Source organism: Bubalus bubalis, chromosome 12, assembly GCF_019923935.1.
Source record: "Bubalus bubalis isolate 160015118507 breed Murrah chromosome 12, NDDB_SH_1, whole genome shotgun sequence".
Classification (NCBI taxonomy): domain Eukaryota; kingdom Metazoa; phylum Chordata; class Mammalia; order Artiodactyla; family Bovidae; genus Bubalus; species Bubalus bubalis.
In genome coordinates, this window is record NC_059168.1 from 45,625,509 (window position 1) to 45,641,196 (window position 15,688).

At 45.4% G+C, this 15,688-nt stretch overlaps 1 non-coding gene across 1 annotated transcript; it reads right to left on the bottom strand.

Annotated features, from left to right (window-relative positions):
• Nucleotides 1–7,534: 7,534 nt before the first annotated feature.
• On the bottom strand, nt 7,535–7,660 carry LOC112578278. Its single transcript, XR_003102576.1, has one exon. It is a non-coding gene; the product is annotated as a U6atac minor spliceosomal RNA (small nuclear RNA).
• Between the last annotated feature and the right edge of the window lie 8,028 nt (nt 7,661–15,688).

Consider the following 15,688-nt stretch of genomic DNA (forward strand, 5'->3'; position numbering starts at 1 on the left):
AAAACAAACTTATGGTTACCGGATAAACTGGGAGATTGGGATTGACATATATACACTGTTATAAATAGATAACTAATAAGGACTTACTGTACAGCACAGGGAACTCTACTCAGTACTCTGTAATAGGCTATATGGGAAAAGAATTTTAAAAAGAGAGGATATATGTATATGTATAACTGATATACTTTGCTATTGTTGTTCAGTCACTCAGTTGTATCTGACTCTTTGCAAGTCAGCACATGGACTACAGCATGCCGGGCTTCCCTGTCCTTCACTAGCTCCTGGAGTTTGCTCAAACTCATGTCCATTGAGTCAGTGATGTCATCCAATCATCTCACCCTCTGCTGCCCCCTTATCCTCTTGCCCTCAAACTTCCCACTTGGCTGTGCCCCTGAAACTAACACAATATAGTTGTAAATCAACTATACTCCAATATGGGATGCAAATCCATAAAGACAAGGAAACAAGGCATCATATTCCGAGACCAGTTGGTCAAAGCTTGCTTCAGAATTGTGTTCCCAAGGGACCTCAGGTCTGGGGCTTAAAAATCTAAAATTACCTGTCCAAATTCCACCATGTATTTAAGGGAGGGGTCAAGGCTTTTTAAATAGCTTCTTCTCCAGTGTTTGTGGGTCAGGGAGTGGCCAAGGCAGGAACCTCTGCCACAGGTTCATAGAGATGTGAAGGCCTGACAAGCAGAAAATCCCATCCATACTACCGACAGGTCGACTTAAAGATCAAAGATGAACCACCAAAATTTCGTTTCCCCAAAAGCATATATTTATTTAAAACTCTTGAATCCCTGCACATTTCAAGCCATGCAGTCTTACATTATTGCTAAAACATATACAAGTTTTAGAAGTCAAACATGAAAGGCATTCTATTTTCTTTTAAAAGAGCTACTTTCACAATCTGCATTTCAAAAACATCACCTGGTTAAGAATCCGGGTATGTCCTTCATTGGTAGGGTTTGGAAATATTTTTAAAGCTCTAACTATTTCCAAGCAATAAAGGAATACTTTGAAAACATTTCAAGTTGTTTTAAATCTTGGATCATTCACAAAGTTTCAACCTGTGCAATTGTTTTCATTCTGTCTCTAATGCATCATGCACTTGGCTACAGTTCCATGAGTTTCCTGTAATTTTTTGATACATTGTCTTCTCTGTGTTTCTCTGTGGCTTTCATCAACTGGTAACCAGGCTGTCCTGTGTGAGGTTGCATCCCTGGGTGCCATCTCTGAAGGCATATTTTCTCATCTTTACATTATCACCCTTTATCTCAATGCCCCATATTTCTCTGACCCTCTTCTTGGAGACCTTGAGAGATGGGACAAGCAAAGTCTGATAGATTGTTGGAGACACAATGCTTTTCTGGATCTCCTAGGGTTGATCCCTGAGGCTCTGCCTTCCACGTGCCCTGCAAGCATGGATGAGGGAAGAGAACTCACAGGCTGGAGAAAAGGAGCACAAACATGGGACCCACGGCACGCGGGCATCCTGTGTTTCACTGACTCTTTCCTTGGGTAGTTTGTGTCTCTGATTTAACACATGGGCAGGTTCCTCTTCACCTGGCGCCCTTTCCTGAAGCATGGGCAGCGCCTGCCGAATGGGCAGAAGGAGCAGCTGAATCCTGGTTGATGACCCCACTCTGTGCCCAGCGCTCCCTACAAAGCCTGGGAACAGAGGAAGTCAGCGAAACCTTCTTTGCTGGGAAAATGCCATGGTCCACAACCATCTGTCTAGTGAGGTCACAGACAGGAGGCCCACCTGCCCATTCAACAGAGGCTCTTCCTGTGGACCCCCATCTCATAAGACCATGACCAGGCTGGAGCATCTATCAGGATGGCTTCAGAGGGTCTCAAAGACCCCACTTGCTTCCCAAGTCCCGGCTCCTGACCCTCAGCTGCTCCTCAAAGATGAAGCATGGGAACCTCTGGTCTCTGGGCCTTCACATCAGAGGATGTTGTCCTGAGGTCAGCTCTGGGTCCCTGTGTCTCTGTGCCACACATTCCTGGTGCTCCAGGGGCCCCACTGCTCATTAGGCCAGAGCAGAGGTCATACCAAGGTCATTGACTTTTAGACTGAAGCCCTTATCATCCCATACGAATTTGGTTTCTTTTTGTCATTTTGTCTCATGTGACACTGTCCTTCACGCTGACACCCTTCCCCCCGCTCCCCTGCCTCCCCCGCTCTGTTCTACGAGTTACAGAAAAAAAAAAAAAAAAAAAAAAAACCTGGCCACAGTAAACCAGTGCCTGCTCAGGAGACCCTGGTTTCAGACTCACTGTGTTCTGGGAAGTCACAAAGCTCCCCCGACACATCTACTGTTTTCCTGGTTAGATGCAAACTCATCACATGAGTGGGTTTAGCTCCACTCTGCTTCCAGGTGGCGCTAGTGGTTAAAAAAATCCACTTGGCAATGCAGGAGACGTAACAGACACAGGTTCAATCTCTGGGTCAGGAAGATCCCCTAGAGGGGGGCATGGCAATCCACTCCAGTATTCTTGCCTGGAGAATTCCATGGATAGAGGAGCCTGGTGGACTACAGTCCATGGGGTCGCAAAGAGTCAGACATGATGACTGAACACACAAGCTCCCAGTTCACAGTGTTCAAAAAAGGTGTGACTGAATGTTCCAGAATCGCATCCCAGAAGGTTTTGTGCATCAGATATCTCAGCGCATTTAGAATTTAAAAGCCCAAATGGAAAGATCTTGAGACGGGGTGAGAGGCGGGCAGAGTGACAGGCCCACAGGAGCAGGGGTGGGTCACGCAGAGGGTTTAGAATTCTCCAGAAAGCCTTCTTCTGTCGGAACGTTAACATAAATAGGAAGCGTGCATGAAGCCAGAAATAAATCGAGAGCATGGAGGGTGCGCTTTCCCAGGGGCTCAGGCCAAGGTCAAGTGGCCAGTCAGCCAAAGAGCATCCACTCACATAGGAACTGGCTGCTTCCCAGGCCAGGCCCCTCCCAAGCTCAGCCCTTGCCTGCCTCCCACATCCTCTCCAGCCCTCCTCGGGCTCCACAGCCTCAGACCCTTGGGGAAGCTGTTGGTTGCTGAGAGCTGGCTGTGGGGATGGGGGGCAGGGGAATTGGTCATGACGTGGGAGCAGCCTGGCCCTATCCTGGGGCAGCCGGGCACCTGGGGAGACTGCACCCAGGACACAGAGAGCTGCTCAGCCACCCTTCCTCGGAGGGCTCCAGGACATCTCGAGAAAACCATAGTGTTCGAGTCACCCCCTGGCCCGTTCATCCCAGACATCTTCGAGCATCCGGATGTGGGGCTGGGAGAGGCAGTTACATGTCCTTTCTAAATACAGACCGACACCACTGCTGTGGGTGAGGAGGGCCCTTAAGGGTACCAAGCCTGCTTCCAACTGCTGTAAAAATAACACATCCCTAAGCTAGGAGAATTATGCTCAGATGTTTGCAGTATCCATGAGAAAGGGCGGTCACTAGAGAGTGACTCAGGAAGACGGTGCCCTCTGGGGTCCACTCTGCCGGTGGTCAGTCAACACCTTGAGGAGAGAACAGGGCTACACATAAACTCCCAGCCACTCTTCCTCCCTTAGTTGAGTTAGCTGGGCTGTCCTTATGGCAGCCATAGCCACACAGAGATGTGGGATCTGTCCACTTGGTAGAAAGATGAAGACAGAAAGCCAGCCCTTGGGGAACCCAGGAAGGAAGGTCTGAGTGTCAAGAAGGAAAGAAGCCTAGGTTGGGGGAGAAGGTGGTGGGATTGAAGATAAACTCCCCAGGTCCCAGCCGCCTGGACCAGATCTTGCCGTGACGCTGCTATCTGTAACCTGGGACAAAGTGAAGGACTTGAGGGACTCAGTGTCAACAAGATTTGTTTGTTAATATTTCAATATTGTTGTTGTGTGCATGCTCAGTCACTCAATCATGTCCGATGCTTTGCGACCCCACGGGTGGTAGCCCACCAGGCTCTTCTGTCCCTGGGATTTCCCAGGCAAGAATACTGGAGCAGGTTGCCATTTCCTTCTCCAGAGGATTTTCGTGACCCAGGGATTGGACCCGCATCTCCTGCATTGGCAGGCAGATTCTTTACCACTGAGCCACCTGGGAAGTCTGATATTATCATTGGGATCCAGAAAATTCATGCTGTTTTAAGCATCCCCTTCTGCCATCAGTTTCAAGAAAAATTCTTCTTCTTTATTTAAAAAAATTTTTTTTCTCATGGTACATCTTTTAAAATTAGAGTTTAGGTGTTTTACAATGTTGTGTTAGTTTCTGCTGTACAGCAAAGTGAGTCAGCTATATGTATACAAATATCCCCTTTTTGGATTTCCTTCCCATTTAGGTCACCACAGAGCATGGAGTGGAGTTTCCTGTGCCGTACATCCATCTGCTTCTTACACCTTCTGAGAGGTTCTTCTGAGAAAGCACCACCCCTTGGGTGGATCTGGGAGGGCATAGGTCACCTGGCTCCTGAGAGGAAGAGACTGGCACTCAGAAGTAAAGTGATTTGCATGAGTCACAGGACTGCCAGTGACAATGAGGCAAAGTAACAGCATGGAGGTTAGAAGTAACAGCTTCCAGATTAGAACAGCTTCCAGCCATTCCCACCACACCAACCCAGAGGAGAACCTGTGATCATAAGAGCCCCAGAAAGGCTATAATAAGGACAGCACTGAACCAAAATCAAAATAAATAAAGTAGAGCAGGGTGGGGACATTAAGAAGGAAACTGGAGAGCAGGTGAGTAAGACGTGGCTCCTGCAGCCTTATTGAATCTGGACACCACTCTCTGTGTAAAGAGACAGAAAGCAACTGTCCTTTCAAAGCAAGAGAGCCCTGAGTGAAGTCACGGCACACAGTTGACCCTTGAACAACTAAGGGTCAGGGTTACCAACCCCCATGCGGTGAAAAATACAAGGATAGCTTTACAGTGGACCCTCCTTATCCAAGGCTCTGTATTCTTGCATTCACCTGCCGGGGGAGCATATAGACTGTAGGACAGATTTATTGAAAAAAATCCAAGTGTAAATGGACCCACACAGTTGAAACGCCTGTTATTCAAAGGTCAACTGTGTTTAAAAGCTCTTCATAGTCTGGCAAGTGTGATTCAAGGTATTTGAAATCCAGGGTTGTACGTGAACTTGCATGTCCGAAAGTGGCACTAGAAACACATGATTTCCCAGTTGGTTTGCAAATTCTGCCAGAGGACAAGTTGCACAAAAATAAGACAGACAAGGCTTCAGGTCTCCCCGTAGTATTTTCCAGTCCAGGGGAGGAGGGGTGGAAACTCACCCAGAACATGTCTAAATATTTAATTTCTAAGCCAGGCCAGCAGTTCACAGGTTCTAGCCTTCTCTCTCTTTCTGTCAACCTGGGAGACCACCTTCCAACCTAAGGGCTCAGCTTCCTCAGCCGTTGTGCCAGCACCCGAAGATGGGGGCAGCCCCTGCAGCTGCTCCCTGTCTCTCCACTGCCAGCCCCACCTCCACAGCCCCAGAGCCGTGTGTCCACACACACACACACACAGAACCCAACCTACCCCCAGGCTGTACCCACACACAACCCACCCCACCCCCTGGCCACACCACGTGGAGCTGCTGCCGCCGGAGCCAGGCAGAAGTACCATGGGAGGACTCCCGTGAAGCCACCATACCATGAGGTATGCCACCAGGGGCCAGTCTGGGGCTACTCCTGCCTCTCCCACCTCCCAATGTGGCAACCAAGGTCAATTGACCTAAAAAAGATATCTGGAATAAATTATTCAGAAGAAAGGCAGGTTTTAAAGTACCATATAGAGAACAATTTTTGATACAGATAAAACATAGTGAGATATCTGGAAATATATACCCCAAATCTGTGGTCTTCATTATCATTGAAATTAGCTATTTCTACTCCTATTGCTCCTCAAAGAATTATTTTTTATTGCTACTGTAGTGTGACACTAAGATAGATATGATAGATAGATGATAGGTATGATGGATAGATGATAGATATGATAAATAAGTAGACAGGTAATAGATTATTGATAGATATGTAGACAGATGATAGATGACAGATAAATGGTAGATACATAGACAGATACATTTAGATAGATAATGCTGCTGCTGCTAATTCACTTCAGTCGTGTCCGACTCTGTGCGACCCCATAGATGGCAGCCCACCAGGCTCCCCCGTCCCTGGGGTTCTCCAGGCAAGAACACTGGAGTGGGTTGCCATTGCCTTCTCCAACGCATGAAGCTGAAAAGTGAAAATGAAGCCTCTCGGTCATGTCTGACTCCTATCGACCCCATGGACTGCAGCCTATGAGGCTCCTCTATCCATGGGATTTTCCAGGCAAGAGTACTGGAGTGGGTTGCCATTGCTTTCTCCTATTGATAGATATGTAGACAGATGATAGATGACAGATAAATGGTAGATACATAGATAGATACATTTAGATAGATAATAGAGGGTATGTAATACCTCTATTTCAATATTTCATAGTTTATCACTGGAAGCAAAGGCTTGTGAAAGACACATTCTTCAGACACACTTAAATAACCTTGATGAGATGTATCAGGATACAATAGTGCTTGCAGTGAATTAATGGTACCTGCAACCAGCTTCTCTATTGTGGCAAATATGAATTTTTTTAAGTCCTTCATATTTTTGAGGCGGGGGAAGCCATGTCTTGAAGAGAACTTGCATAGAATCATAGATTTCTAATTTAGGGGAGATAAAGGACTCCTTTCACAGAAGATGCAATATACCGATCTTTATTTTCATCAGGAGAAAACCATGCTGATAGATTTAATTACAGTAAACAGTTTGGCAATTAACTTCTGTCTCTCAGAACGAGATCTGAGTAATTCTGATGGCAAGAGGGCTGCTCTTGAGGCAGCTGTTTCTTCTTCAAATTTGAGTGATTTAATTCTTCAAATTGGTGAGGGTTCCTGGCTTCCAGGAGAGAGAATCCTTGGAACCATTTTAAAGAGGTCTTTGGATGCATTCAGAGTGAATTACTTGCTTTAATCATATATGAAGATCTGTGTTTCCATAATCTTTTCCCAAAAGCTGTCCTTTGATGAGCATCCTCAGATGTACATGTGTTACTTATCCCAATATCTGAGCTCATACTGTACATGTTATTGGTGGTGTGGAGTTTAATAACCAACCCTCCTGGGGTAAAATCCTGTACATAGTGATTTCTATTGTGTAAGTATTCCCACGACAGCCGATGTAATTTCAAACTACCCAATTGAGGCTGCTTATCACAGAGCTGGAAAGAGCAGTCCAGTAGCAAGCAATACATAATAATTCTACTCTACAGATATGATACAAGTGAGTAAACTTGAGAACATAGATAAAAGTAAAATGTGATAAACAAGGAGGAAGTGGTGACTTTTGAGTGTTTATTACCTCTAATTTAATGTATTTTATTAATTAAAATTTATAGTTTAATTCTTTAAATTTTAATACTATCTTTTAATTACCAAATAGTAATACATGATTAATCGCATTGTGATCAGATTTAAATATATTGCTGCATGTAGCCACAGATCATTCAAAACTGCAGAAGAAAAAAACAGTAGTTAGATGCCACGAAGTAGGTGGCAATGCCTTAACCCTATGCGAGTTGTTAGGCCCCAGGGCCTCTTCCTTCCTTGTCAAGGACAGTGCTAACCTTCTATTCTTTCATACAACACTACAGTTTTGCTTTTAATAAACTTTCTTCTTTAGAGCCTTTTAGATTCAGAGTAAAACTGAGAGGAAGGCACTGAGATTTTCCCATAGTCCTCTGCCTCCACCCTACTCATATGCTCCCCTGTTACCAGCACCCTACCCTGGATGGTGCCTTCGTTAAAACTGATGGGCACACATGGACACACCATCACCCAGAGTCCACTGTTACATTTGTGTTCACTCTTGGTGTTGGATAATCTCTGTGCTGTGCTCAGTCACTGAGTCATGTCCAGCTCTTTGCGATCCTATGGGCTAGCAGATCCTGGTAGCCTGCAGGCTCCTCAGTCCATGGAATTCTCCAGGCAAGAACACTGGAGTGGGTTGCCATGCCCTTCTCCAGGGGATCTTCCCAACCCAGGGATCAAATCCTCGTCTTCCAAGTTGCAGGCAGATTCTTTACTTTTGAGCCACCTGGGAAGCCCTTTGTAATTTATGTGCTGTGCTAACTCTTTGTGACCCTATGGACTGTAGTCCACAAGGCTATAGGTTTGAACATATGTATAATGACACATACCCACCACTATAGTATCATTCAGAGCAATCTCACTGCCCTAAAAATCCTCTGCTTGGCCTGTTTACCCTAACCCCTGGCGACTGCTGACCTTCTTATTGTCTCCATTGTTTTGCCTTTTCCAGAACCTCATAGAGTTGAAATCCCACAGTATGTATACTTTTCATATTGGCTTCTTTCATTTAGTAACATGCATTTAGGTTTCCTCCACATCTTTTCATGGCTTGATACTCTTTTTCTTTCTCATGCTGAATCATACTCCATTGTCTGGACACACCACAGTTTATTTATTCACCACCTACCAAAAGACATCTTGGTGGCTTCCAAGTTTTGGTGATTATAACGAAAGCTGCTATAAACATCTGTATGAGGGTTTTCAACTCATTTGGAGAGATACCAAGGGGTGCGATTGCTGGATACATAGTTTAATTTTTAATAAAGTCAATGTTGAACAGTTGTCCTGGAAAATTCCTGGAGGCTGAGCAGCTTTCATTAGCTGGCATAAACCAGATTTAACACCTCTCTGTCCTGACATTCTGTCCCCACCCTTCCTCCACGTTGTACTTCAAACTTGAGCTCTTGGGTGTCTCTAAATGAAGTCCCTTTGTGATTCAGTCTTTAAAATGTTGCTTTTGTTTCTGTGTGTGTGTATTCTAGTGGACTTATTAAATTAAAAAATAGACTGATTTGGCACTCTGTGACAACATGGAGGGATGGGATGGGGTGAGAGGTGGGAGGGCGGTTCAGCAAGAAGGGGATATGTGTATAACTATGGCTGATTCATGCCGATGTATGGCAGAAACCAATACAATATTGTAAAGCGATTATCCTTCAATTTAAAATAAATGAATTTTAAAATGAACAACAAAAAAATAGACTGGTTAGTTCTAACCTTTCTAGCTAAGAAGTGAATCAGGGCTGGTTGCTTTCTCTGTTGCCCCTCCCAGAGCACCACAGGCAGAATGTGCTCACCTCCTCTGAGCTCAGCATCCCGGGCCCTGCAGAAGTGCCTGAGGGAACCAGGGAACAAACTCCCCCCCACCACCAACCTGGCCATTCTCCCCAGAGCTTCAACCTTCAACCTGAGCTTCTCCACTTTTCTATTTGATGGACAAGCTCTCTGAGTCAGATTGTGTTTGAAGGAGCATTTCGCTGACTGAAAACTCCTTCAAGTTGCCGCCTTGGCATTGACAGTGTCACTGAAGGAATCGGATGGCACGCACACCACTAGTCTTTGGCTCATCAACCACTCTGTTCGAGCAGTGCTTGCCTCTGGCTCATCAAGAATTGCACTGATGATTAGAAAGCATTTAGACAGGAGATGCCTCTGGCACTGTGGCCCAAGATGTCCATCTCCATGGCAATGGTGAGAAACAGAGAACCAATTATTAAACAGTCACAGTTACACATGGAATTATTTGAGATTCATCCTGGGGGCAAGTGGTTAATAGTGTAATTATTTGAGATTCATCCTTGGGGCAAATGGTTAACACTGTAAAGTTGTGAAGAGGAATAACTATGCTCAGTTTTTATTTTCCTCTTTGACTCAGTCATTTCTGCCTGGAGGGAAGAGTCATTAAGGCTCAGCTTTGGTTATCAAGGCTTCGAACAATCAGTCTGGGCAGGAATATTTGCTAGGCACATTAGGTGACACCCCACAATTCATGTTGTTCAGCACAGACTTTTTAAAAACTATTGTGTTAAGAGGTTTATCACATCCAACCCAGGCATTATAATCAGTTGGTAAGGACTGTTGCTGAAGCTGAAGCTCCTATACTTTGGCCACCTGATGGCAATAGCCGACTCACTGGAAAAGATGCTGATGCTGGGAAAGAATGATGGCTGGAGGAGAAGAGAGCAGCAGAGGATGAGATGGTTGGATGGCATCACCTACTCAATGGACATGAGTCTGAGCAAGCTCAGGGAGATAGGAAAGAACAGGGAAGCCTGGTGTGCTGCAGTCAACAGGGTCACAAAGAGTCGGACATGACTGAGCGACTGAACTACAGCAATGACAAGTGCTGTGTATTTTAAGTACACCCTGGGAGGCTGGGAATGGTAGAAATGGGTTCCTAAGATATTCTTGGTACCTGTCTGCCGGTTATGATCACACTACCTGCCAACCTCTCTGTTCTCAGGACAGAGGCACAGGAGATGTAGGGAAATGTTTTACAGCTCTGCCTTTGTGGGAAGAAACCACTGATTCAGATCTATGTTAGAGGTAAGTTAGAGGAAAATTCTCGCATGTATTTTTTTTTCTTTTGCAAACAACCTTGTAGAGAGTTAACAAATCTCCTTGCTTAATTTTGTTCTCTTCATTTGTTCTTAGGGAGGGATTACAGCTGGGTCCGTCCCTGGGCATGGCTTGATAACTACTGTGTTCTTAGATTTCATACCAGACTGAATCAAGGACACATAAGGACTAGATAAATGGTCTCCCATAAAAGGAGAGATCTCAGATGCGACCTTAGAGATGGCACGCTTGGAGCTGAAGGAACTATCTTGTCCCAGAGGTTCCTTTAGGTTCATGTGGGGATAGATTGTGCTGTGATCTGGAAGTGATCCCTAATCTGAAAACGCTATTGTTTTCCCCAAATCTTAGAATCAAACATTTCAAAGCATGAGACAAGTTTTGAGAGCATCTGAGTGAGCCCTTTCTTCCTATAAAAGAGGAAACTGATACCTAGAGAGACTTGCCAGCCGGGAGGAGGCCACACAGCCCAGACAGGCCCAGCCTGGCTAGTGACCCAGGACTGGAGCTGGACTCTGACTGAAAAGCCAGACTTAAGGGCCTGGGGCAGAAGAACCTGTCCTCTCACTTGTAGGCTGAGGTACTGACAGGTTGCATTCTCTTATCCTCCTTTAAGAAAAAATTAAGTAAGAATGTAAGGAAGTCAACTGTAGAATTTTAATCAGTAAAGGGATAGTTTGGAGGAGTATCTGTGAGTGATAATTAGACATGAGCACCTCCCACACCAAGACAGCCTCCCCTCCTCCCCAGCAGCTACCACTGGAAATGTAGGGTCAGCAAACTGGCTGGTGACTTCCTCAACACAGGCCAGGCCTGAGGACACTGCAGTGCCACAGGCCATGCACTTAACAACAGAATTTCATGAAAGTGGTCATTCCTGCCAGGGCTGCTCATTGCTCAAGGAAAATGAAAGCATTAGTCACTCAGTTGTGTCCGACTCTTTGCAACTCTGTGGACTATAGCCCACCAGGCTCCTCTGTCCATGGGATTCTTCAGGCCAGAATACTGGAGTGGGTTGCCATTTCTTTCTCCAGGGGATCTTCATGACCCAGGAATCAAACTGGGGTCTCCTACACTGCAGGCAGATTCTTTACCATCTGAGTCACAGGGATGCCCTATTGCTCAGGGAAGGGGTTTCCACCCTCAGGAATAAGGGATTTTTGGCTCACGGATGTGAGGGCTCCTGTGAGGTTACATATTTATAGCACAGTCACTCTGTCTGGGGAGGGGTGGTCAAAAATCGTGCCCCAACCTGGTTGTGAATTTGGACACAGCCACCAATGAGCTGTGGGATTTGTCCTGGAGTCAGCTCCCTCACTGTAAAAAGGGGCTTGCGATCCCCTCACTACACATCACACACATACACCCCCTTATGTACATATCCCCCACATGTATCATACACACACACCACACACATACAGACACCATACACACACACACCACACACCACTCACACATGCCACATATCATACATACATACACACCACACACATACACACACCATACACACACCACACAATATAAACACACCATACATACACACCACACATATACAGACACCATATACACACACACCACATGCCATACACACATGCCACATATCATACATAAATACACACCACACACTTATACACACACCACACACTTGTACACACACATACACACACAACATGCCTATACATACCACACACATACACACACACCCCACACAGATACACACACATCACACACATACACACACCAAACACACATATCACACACATACATCCCCATAGATACATATCCCACACACACACACACATCACATACATGGCTTCACACACACACCAGATACACACATCACACACATACACACAGTACACACCCCACGCATGGGGCCATGAGATTATATGCAGAATATGTAGCCTGCAGAAGGAACCTGATAAATGTTCTTTTATTCTTTTTACTTTTTAATTGGAGGATAATTGCTTTATAATGTTGTGTTCGTTTCTGCTGCATGTATTAGCTCTATGAGTACATATATTCCCTCCCTCTTGAGCCTCCATTCCTCCCATCCCTTTATCACCCCTCTAGGTCATTGCAGACCACTGAGCTGAGCTCCTTGTTCTATACAGCAGCTTCCCACTAGCTGTCTGTTTTACACATGGTTGTGTATAACATCTTATGTTCTCAATTCCGTCAATTACGTTCTCGTCTTACGTCCTCTCTTTCCGTCACTATGTCCACAAGTCTGTTCTCTGCTTCTGTGTCTCTACTCCTTCCCTGCAAATAAATTCCTCAGTACCATTTTACTAGATTTCACATATACACATTAATATACTATATTTGTTTTTCTCTTTCTGACTTACTTCACTCTGTGTGACAGACAGGCTTTAGGTTCATCCACCTCACCACAACTGACTCACATTTGGAACTTGATAAACATTTGATCTCTCCCCTTTCAAACAACTTTTTTTAAGCTTACATCTTTTCATTAATCAAAAGAGAATATTAACACCTCAGTTTTCATGATTGAATTTCCCAGGTGGCGCTAGTGGTAAAGAATCCACCTGCCAATGCAGGAGACACGGATTCAATCCCTGGGTCAGGAGGATCCCCCGGAGAAGGAATAGCAGCCCACTCCAATATTCCTGCCTGAGAAATCCCATGCACAGAGGAGCCTGGCTGCCTATAGTCCACAGGGTCACAAAGAGTCAGACGCAACTGAGCACACAGCACAGACTTTCATGATATATTCTACCCTAAGCTTTAACCCAGAGATGTCTTTTTTTGCTTAAACAGCACTTCGGCAAAAGGAGACCTACAGCAGAATTACTGACAAATATTGACTTTTCTGATGTGTCAGATGCCTTTACCATAAAATGCAAGTAAATATAATAAACCATGAAAATACAGCTGGGAATAGTGTGAGAATCGCGTTGGATACAGAGGTGTGTGTGTATGTTTAGGACCCGTGACAGCTTTCATCTGTGTGTATCCTCCTAAAACCCCTCGAAACATTCGCTTGTCACCTGTCGTCCTCTGTGACACGGCCATCAGCAGAGCATCTCCCAGAGGGGCAGGCTGAAGTCGGCGTGGCTTCTGCCCCCGGAGTTACTCTGCTCAAATAAATCAACCCACATGAAGAATGGATATGAGTATGTCTATCAGATAACTTTCTCAATGAAGTGTGTGTACCCCTCGGAGAATCCGGCACCTGTGCTCTACTGAATCTTTGGTCTGTGTTTCCAACACTCTTGGTTGTTTATTCAATAGTCCCTCCTCAGCCCCTTCTTCTTGCTGGTGGTGATCGCTTCTCATCATGGAGCCTGAAAACACCAGACATTCGTTCCCCACCCTCTCTGTGGCCAAGTCATGGGCCTGAGAGCCAGTTGAGGCCAATGGACAAGAGGGTATGTGTACTGAGGCCTTGCTGAGAAAACCAGGCAGGTGAGAAGAACCTCCTTCCCTGTCTTTGGTGTGAAGGTGGCCCCTGGGCCAGTGGCTGTCGTGTGGTGGCCTCTGAATGTGGGAGTTTTGTGGGGGGGGTGGGCAGCAAGGATAAAAGTCAACCTTATGAGGCATCAGAGAAGACCCTGAGCCTCCAGAATTTTGTATGAGACAATAATGGAGAGCAAGGAGATCAAACAAGTCAGCCCTAAAAGAAATCAGTCCTGAATATTCATTGGAAGTACTGGTGCTGAAACTGATGTGCCAGTCCTTTGGCCACCTGAGGCAAACAGCCAACTCAGTGGAAAAGACCCTGATGCTGAGAAAGATTGAGGGCAAGAGGAGAAGCGGGTGACAGAAGATGAGATGGTTAGATGGCATCACCAACTCAATGGACATGAGTTTGAGCAAGCTCCAGGAGTTGGTAATGGACAGGAAAGCCTGGTATGCTGCAGTCCATGGGGTCACAAAAAGTTGACACCACTTAGTGACTGAACAACAACAATAAACAATGAACTTCATTGTAAGCCCCTAGAAATGGAATATCTTGTTAATGGCTGAAAGCATCCAGAATGGTGGGCTTGTTGTCCAAACCCACCCTAGGTTCTGTATGCCTTGGCTTCTGTTTCACACGTTTATCCAGCATCTTCAGGTGAGAGTCTGTGAAGTTGGTTGTAGAGGCTAGTAGGTTGTAGATAATCTTCATGTTCATGTCTGGAGTGGAAAAGGGCTTGGCCTAAGCAGTTAGTGACAGGACCTCCCTGGCAGTCCAGTGGTTAAGATTTCACCTTCCAATGCACAGGGTTCAGGTTCCATCCCTGATCAGGGAGCTAGGATCCGACATGCCTCTCAGCCAAAACATAAAAAATACTGTAACAAATTCAATAAAGACTTTAAAAATGATCCACATAAAAAAAATCTTAACTATTCCTTTCCTCCCCACCCCGACCCCTGGCAACCATAAGTTTCTTTTCTGAGTCTCTTTCTGTTTTGTAAGTTCATTTGTATCATTTCTTTTTAGGTTCCACATACAACGGATGTTGAGTTTGGGATGGTCATGTGCACGCTACTATATTTAAAATGGATAACCAACAAGAACCTACTGTACAGCATAGGGAACTCCGCTCAATGTTATGTGGCAGCGTAGATGGGAGGGGGTTAGGGGAGATGGACACATGTATATGTATCGCTGAGTACGTTTGCTGTTCACCTGAGCTATCATAACATTGTTAATCGGCTATGTTCCTAGTCACTCAGTTGTGTCTGACTCTTTGGGACCCCATGGAATGTAGCCCGCCAGGCTCCTTTGCCCATGAGGATTCTCCAGGCAAGAATACTGGAGTAGGTTGCCATGCCCTCCTCCAGGGGATCTTCCCAACCCAGGGATCGTACCCAGGTCTCCCGCATTGCAGGCAAATTCTTTACCATCTGGGATTCTTTACCCACCAGGGAAACCCAATCAGCTATACCCCCCAATACAAAATAAAAAGTTCAAAAGAAAAATATATCTTAAAAAAACATTAGTGACTGTGAAATAGCACAGTGGTAAATATTTCTTTCTCAGTCATAGTCTCCGCTCTTGTTTCCTAGTCTGCATATGTTGAATAGCTTCAGTGTTTCTCTGAAATTCAGCACCACATGCAGACACTCCCTAGCAGCTGCATGTTTCATTTGTCACGTATACCGTGAATGCCTGTGGATGCCAGCCCATGTTCTAGATCCTGGGACACAGGGATGAATAGGTCAGAGCCATTGCCCTTGGGGACTCATAAGTTGGTGGGGAGACCCAGAATAAATAGA